The sequence below is a fragment of the Lepidothrix coronata genome, unplaced genomic scaffold (assembly GCF_001604755.1).
Source record: "Lepidothrix coronata isolate B3197 unplaced genomic scaffold, Lepidothrix_coronata-1.0 Scaffold287, whole genome shotgun sequence".
NCBI lineage: Eukaryota > Metazoa > Chordata > Aves > Passeriformes > Pipridae > Lepidothrix > Lepidothrix coronata.
The window spans coordinates 41968-48003 of NW_016690467.1; the positions used below are offsets into that span (position 1 = coordinate 41968).

General features: G+C 49.1%; 1 protein-coding gene and 1 long non-coding RNA gene across 2 annotated transcripts in view; one reads left to right on the forward strand and one right to left on the reverse strand.

Annotated features, from left to right (window-relative positions):
• The window catches only part of EXOC6B (exocyst complex component 6B), a 345342-nt gene that overhangs the window by 13295 nt on the left and 326011 nt on the right, over positions 1–6036 (reverse strand). The gene's annotated exons all lie outside the window — the stretch shown is intronic.
• LOC108508242 lies at positions 1238–2249 on the forward strand. Its single transcript, XR_001878341.1, has 3 exons — positions 1238–1349; positions 1749–1879; positions 2147–2249. It is a non-coding gene; the product is annotated as an uncharacterized LOC108508242 (long non-coding RNA).

Consider the following 6036-nt stretch of genomic DNA (forward strand, 5'->3'; position numbering starts at 1 on the left):
GGGCTGGGGAGGAGGAAACCCGAAGGCTCAGGGAGAGCTGCCTCGGAACGATTTATCTGTCACATAAATGTGGTTTTATTGGTTTTACTGTTTCAACTTTTCACCTCTGCTGCTAAATCTGAACGGCCCAGACACACACACACACAGAAAAAAAAAAAAAAAGGGAAAGGAAAAACCCGCCCGGGCTGCTGAGGGTCTGCCGGGGGAGTTTCCAAATAAAATATGCAAATACCATTAATTCTTTAAACGAGAGTCTCCCTTTCAAGGCCATAAATCAAACTCGACAGCACGTACACTGGGGGGAAAGGGAAAAGAAGAGGAGGGGAAAAAAAATAAAGAGGAGCTTTTAGCACGATGATGCTGAAGGGGGATAAGCTCAGGAAGCTGAAGGGCTTGTGGAGAGCAAGAGAGAGGTTCAGGTGCGTGTTTATAAAAATGAAGGAACGGAGAGTGGTTTCAATGTGATGCCAAAAGAGAGGTAAATTAATTAAAAATTATAAATTAAAAAAGAAATTAAAATTGGTTTTATACGGATACATGAACTTTTCCCCGAATGGTGAAAATTGGAATGGTCGAATCCAAGAGAGGAAAGTGCCGGAAAGAAAGAAAGAATTCAACTGGGAACCAGTTGCCAGCCCTGCCCCAGGCTCTCCTAAGCAGGGGCTGAGAAGCACTTTCTCCCCATTTCATGGAATCACAGACTCACAGAATCATCTAAATTGGAAAAGACCTTTAACATCATTGCCACAGAATCATTCAAATTGGAAAAGACCTTTAACGTCCCCGAGTCCAACCGTCAATTCTACCTCAAAACCCACTTCCTTTTCACTCCCCTCGCAACATCACGTTCAAAAACATTCTTTTCCTCCGAGCAGAGGCTTGTTTTTAAGCCCCTCACCCCAAGCACGGGGAGAGGATGGTTGAAAACCTCAGTGCTGGTGGCAAAGGGGGACAAGGCCATGACTTTGTGTCTCCCTCCAGATGGGAGGCAAGGTGGGACAGCCCTGAGCTGGGTGAAACTCCTTCAGCCAAGCCAGGAACAGTGGAATGTGAACCCCCCAACTGACTCAAAAGACAGTTTGCAAGCTCTGCCAGAGCCCTGGGAACAAGATCTGAGCCAGCACCAGCACTGGCACTCTTGGCCCCCAAGTCACAGAGCCATGGAATTACGGAATGGTTGGGTTGGAAGGGACCTTATGGAACATCCAGTTCCACCCCCTTCCATGGGCAGGGACACCTTCCATTAGTCCAGGTCTCTCCAAGCCTCTTGGACACTTCTACGGATGGAGGAGTCCACAAATTAGACCTCTCACTGTGGGCTTCCAGAAACGTGGGAAGTGATGCCCAAGGTAAAGAAGATGGCAGGAAAGGGAGACCCACATCTTTTAAGATAAATAACCCCCCCAAAAAAACCTCTTGTCCTATCTCAGAGAAGTCAGGATGATGCTGCAGGGATAACTCTGGATCTGGGATCCTCTCAGCCCAAAGGATCTCTCCTCTCCTCCTCAAGCCTAAAACATGAAGGTCAAATATTTATGGAATCACAGAATCCCAGAATGGTTTGGGTTAGACAGGACCTTAAAGCCCATCCAGTTCCACCCTCTGCCATGGGCAAGGACACCTTCCACTAGCCCAGGTCTCTCCAAGTCCCATCCAACCTGGCCTTGGACACTTCCAGGGATGGGGCTGTGACTGCCTTGGAAGGGATTTGGTTCCATAAGAGACATTCCCTCATCACAATGTTGCAGTCCTTAAAGGGTGGCTACAAGCAGGAGGAGGAGGAGGAAGGATCTCTCTTCACAAGGAGAAGACACATAAAGCCTCCAAGTTACAACAGGGGAGGTGGTTTTGTTTCAATATAAGAAAGAAATTCCTTAAGGTGAGAACAATCTTTCACTGGAACAACTTCCCTGGGGGTGTGGTGGGGTCCCCACTGCTGGAGGACTTCAAGGTGCAATGGGAGAGGGTGCTGGATCATCTCATCCAGGCTTCCTTTCCCACAGAAATGATCCCTCAAGGTCCTTTCCTATCCTGGTTGTTCCATGGTTCTGTGATTCCATCCCAGAAATAAACAGCCCTTCCCTTTTATATTATTATAACATATCTACGATATTATTATAAATATTACCACAATATTTATTCCCAGTGACAAGAGTGAGCACCAAGGTGGATTGAGGACTTTCCTCTGCCAAGACCGTCCCAGTAGATGAGACGGTGAGAGGGCTGGTGGGAAACATTCCACACAGAACTAAACCTTCCCTTCAATAAAAGCCTAAATTAGGGAATTCTTGTGTCCCTGCAGCTGTTTATCACCCTTTCAGTCCTTGTTCCTCCAAGCACACCCAGCCTGGGAGCAGGTGGTGCGTGAGGTTTTCCTTGCGGCGGGTTTTTGGGAGACTTGGATCCACATGGAAGGGCCAGTGATGCCACATGGTTACAGCCAAGCTTTCAGGAGGAGTTTTATGTCCCCTGGGCATGAAAAAGTGTTAACTAAGTCAGGCTTGGTGTTTTCCCAGCTGGAAGGAGCACTCCTGCCCTGAAACCTGCTCAGGGTCACCCATGAGCGACTGCTCCTGCTTTCCGGGGGGAGAAGGAGGGAGTATTTTCAGAACCAAGCTGAAAAACAGCTCTCAAAAGCTTTATTATCCCTTCTAATCCTCACAACCTCGGAGCCTGATGCTCTTTTTCCACAGCCTTTGTGGCAGCACACGGAATGAACGGCCTCTGACCTGACACCTTCCAGAAACGGGCAGTGCTGGCAAGGGATCACACCATGAGCTCACAAACCTATGGAGATCTTGCCTTTAAAAAGCTCATTTCACTGACTTAGCACCACAACTCCTTCCCTAAAGGTGACAACAAGAGGCTCAGAGTAAATCAGCACTTGAGTCCCACCACTGTTCCACCCGTAGGAAGGGACAGGATGCTCCCAGTGGGACCAGAAACCAGCCAGGTATGACCCGATCCTGCTGGGTACTTCCATGAAAGACCAAAAACTACGGAAAACCAGGGGGAATTCCCGGTTTTTGCCCATGCCTAAGCTCGCCCACAACCCATCCCACCGCTGGCTGAGCAGCCCCTACCAGAAGCCAGCTGGGAATTGTTCCGGAGCACAAAAGCCCAGGGAGCTTCCAACACCAGCAGCCACAGACGAGGCCATCCAAACTCATTTATTTTGGTGAGGTTTCAATTATTCCTCGTGGGAAAGGAATATTGAAAGAGAAAGAAATATTGGAAGCCACGGGGAGATGTGGGTTTGGACAATAGTGGTGCCCAGAAGAAAAGGCACCGGGAATTGGAACATCATGTTGGTTCCTTTAATTGTGAAAGACACGGAGGGCAAAATTGTGGCCTAAGTGAAAACAGGAGCAGATTTGTCACCAATTTCCCTGGAAATGAAGATTTGCTCCGTGTTTGAGCGTCCTTTGCACGAGGGGGTGGGAGCAGTAGACTGGTGATGCCCAGCCTGGAGAATGTTCAACTCAAGGGATCCACACACGGAGCACAGGGAACGTTTAATCGGATTTCAGGTGCTCACCAGCCCTGGATTTCCTACAGATCAGGGAGTTCTGCTTGGAGCTCCAACCCTCCCAGTGGCTCCTGGGAATATGTCCCACCCAGGGATGTCCTTTCTCCTGAACACTCACGTAGGAGTGCTCAGAGAAGAACCCCATCCAAGTTCCTCATTTAACTTGACTGATTTTACAAGCTAAGGCAGCAATTTAAGCTTTTTTTTTTTTCTTCTCTTTATATCTGCAAAAGTCAAACAGTTCTTGGAAAAAAAACACGAGAGGAATCTGGAAGGATTTATGGCAGACAGGACAGTATGTAACAGAGAGAGGTTTGAGACCAACAAAGCCCTAATCTGTCCAGTCTGGATTATTTTCAGATTCATATTATTGCCTGTTTATAGGTTTTTGTATTCCTGACATCAGATTTCCAGCGGGAAGGGCTCCAGAAATCTCTCTGCCTGCGTTGTGTGCACAGAGAGATCTCTCCTGGTTTTCCATCTGCAAGTGTTCATGGTTTATGAGGAGGAAAAACCTCTGGCTTTCCACCTGCTTTGAAGCACCGCTGGAATTACACGGGGCGTCCTTCCCCCTCTTTCAGAAGGTGTTTATTCCAAGGGTCTTGTTAAAAACCCCCAACACAATTCTACCTTCAAAACCTTTCTGGTTGTAACTCACAAAAAAAAAAAAAACAACCCTTTCTTTTGGGTTAAATTGGGGAATCCACCTTCTCCTCCCACCCCGCCACACGAAACCACACGAAGGAGCCTCGAAAGGTTGTTGGGCTTCGAGAGAAGTGCTGCAAAACACGAGCTGAGGAGCAGCACATCCTGTTGGGGTGACAGTCCTTGAGGTGGCTGGAAAGTCCCCACCAGCTCCCTTCACGTCCCGCTGGTTTCGCCGGTGCAGGACCGTGGCTTTTACTCATTCCCTGGATATTTGCCCGGAAGGGGGAAAGCTAAACCAAATTCTAGGGAAATCCCAAGTTTCTCTGCTGGTGGCAAAGCACTTGGTGGGGGGATCGACAAACAAACAAACAAAACAAACCGACAAAAACGAGGCATGAAAATGATTTGGTGCAAACCCAGTGGGATTTCAGCGTTTCGGGATAAAATCCGGCGTTTCCAGAGATAACCACCCAGCCAGGGGGGGGAATTTTATGAATGGCCACGAGAACAAAAGGAAACTCTGCCCCTGCTGGGTTCGGTAGCCAATTTACACTCCTTAAAATAATTCTTTTGGACTCATCAGATTCTCTGGGCAGGTTCACAAGTTTGCAGGGAGTATTTCCACCCTCCAGACCCTACGATCCGGGTAGGACACGAGGACAATACTGGGCAGGAGCCAAGAGAAATGAAAGAGCCTCGGAAGAGCGTTCCAGAGGGACTGCTATTGAATAACACTTTGCTTTTCCATTTAGCCGTCACAAAAGGGGGATTCATTCCCAAAGAAATGATGTCTCCTTTAGAAGCATCTCCCCAGTAGCTGCTCCGGGCTCAGACACATCCAAGAGCTGCATCCAACCCTGTTCCCAGCAAGGATGGAGCTGGCTGAATTCTCCAAGGTCAACATCCAGTGTTACGGGGGGGGGGCTGAATTTGGGATGTGATGCTTGGAAAACGCTCAGCTCGGAGATAATTATTGTTAGAAGCATTTTTGAAGGTGTTTCAGGCAGGAAAAGGTGGGTTTGGGGAAGGCAAAAGACCGCCCAGCTCCGTGGTTGGGAGGTGGTGGCTCCGTGTTCAGGTATCCCGTGGATATGGGAACTCCTTCCCGCTGCTCTGTTCCAGGTGTGTACGGCCTCCTGGATTTATCTGACTGGCCCTGCCCGACCCACACTTCAAAATCAGAAAGCAGAAAGCTTTTCCAAAGAAAACGCTAAGAACCTCCATCGGAAATCCAAATATCAGGATCCTTTGGTAAGGGAAGAGTTAAACACGAGCATAAAACCCCCACAAAACCCCCTAAACACGGGAAAGGAGGTTGTTAAGAGGGGAGAAAAGCAACAGTTCTCCAAACAAAACCACGTCCAGCATCCATCTGATTGTACCAAAGGGGGAAAAGAATCGCTTTGATGCCCCTTTTCCAGGGGAAAACAGACAGAGCAGCCAGAAAGCTTTGGGGACGGGAGAGGTTGATGCTCCTCATCCTCTGGTAGTTCAAGGGACCTGCAGGGCTCAGGGTCTGCCCAGTTTATAAACAGTCCCAGCCCCACTTGGTGCCACCAGCAACGGGACATGACACCCGGACACCCCGGCGAGGGGTTGGAGGGTCTCCCACCAGCACGAGGAGCAGGGATGGGTGACCCTGCTCAGCAACCAGGATCCCTCCTTCCCGAAAAAAAGCCGGGATATCTGACTTTCAACCTCTCCCGATGTCCCCGAAGCACCAGCATCACCTTCCCCGAGCCCCACGGGCACCAAACCACCGTCACCACCACGCCGCTCCTTCCTGTTGCTCAGCCGACGCGCCGAGGTCGCGTTTTTCTTTTGTTTACACGTTAAAAAAAGGGGCTAAAAAAAAAAAT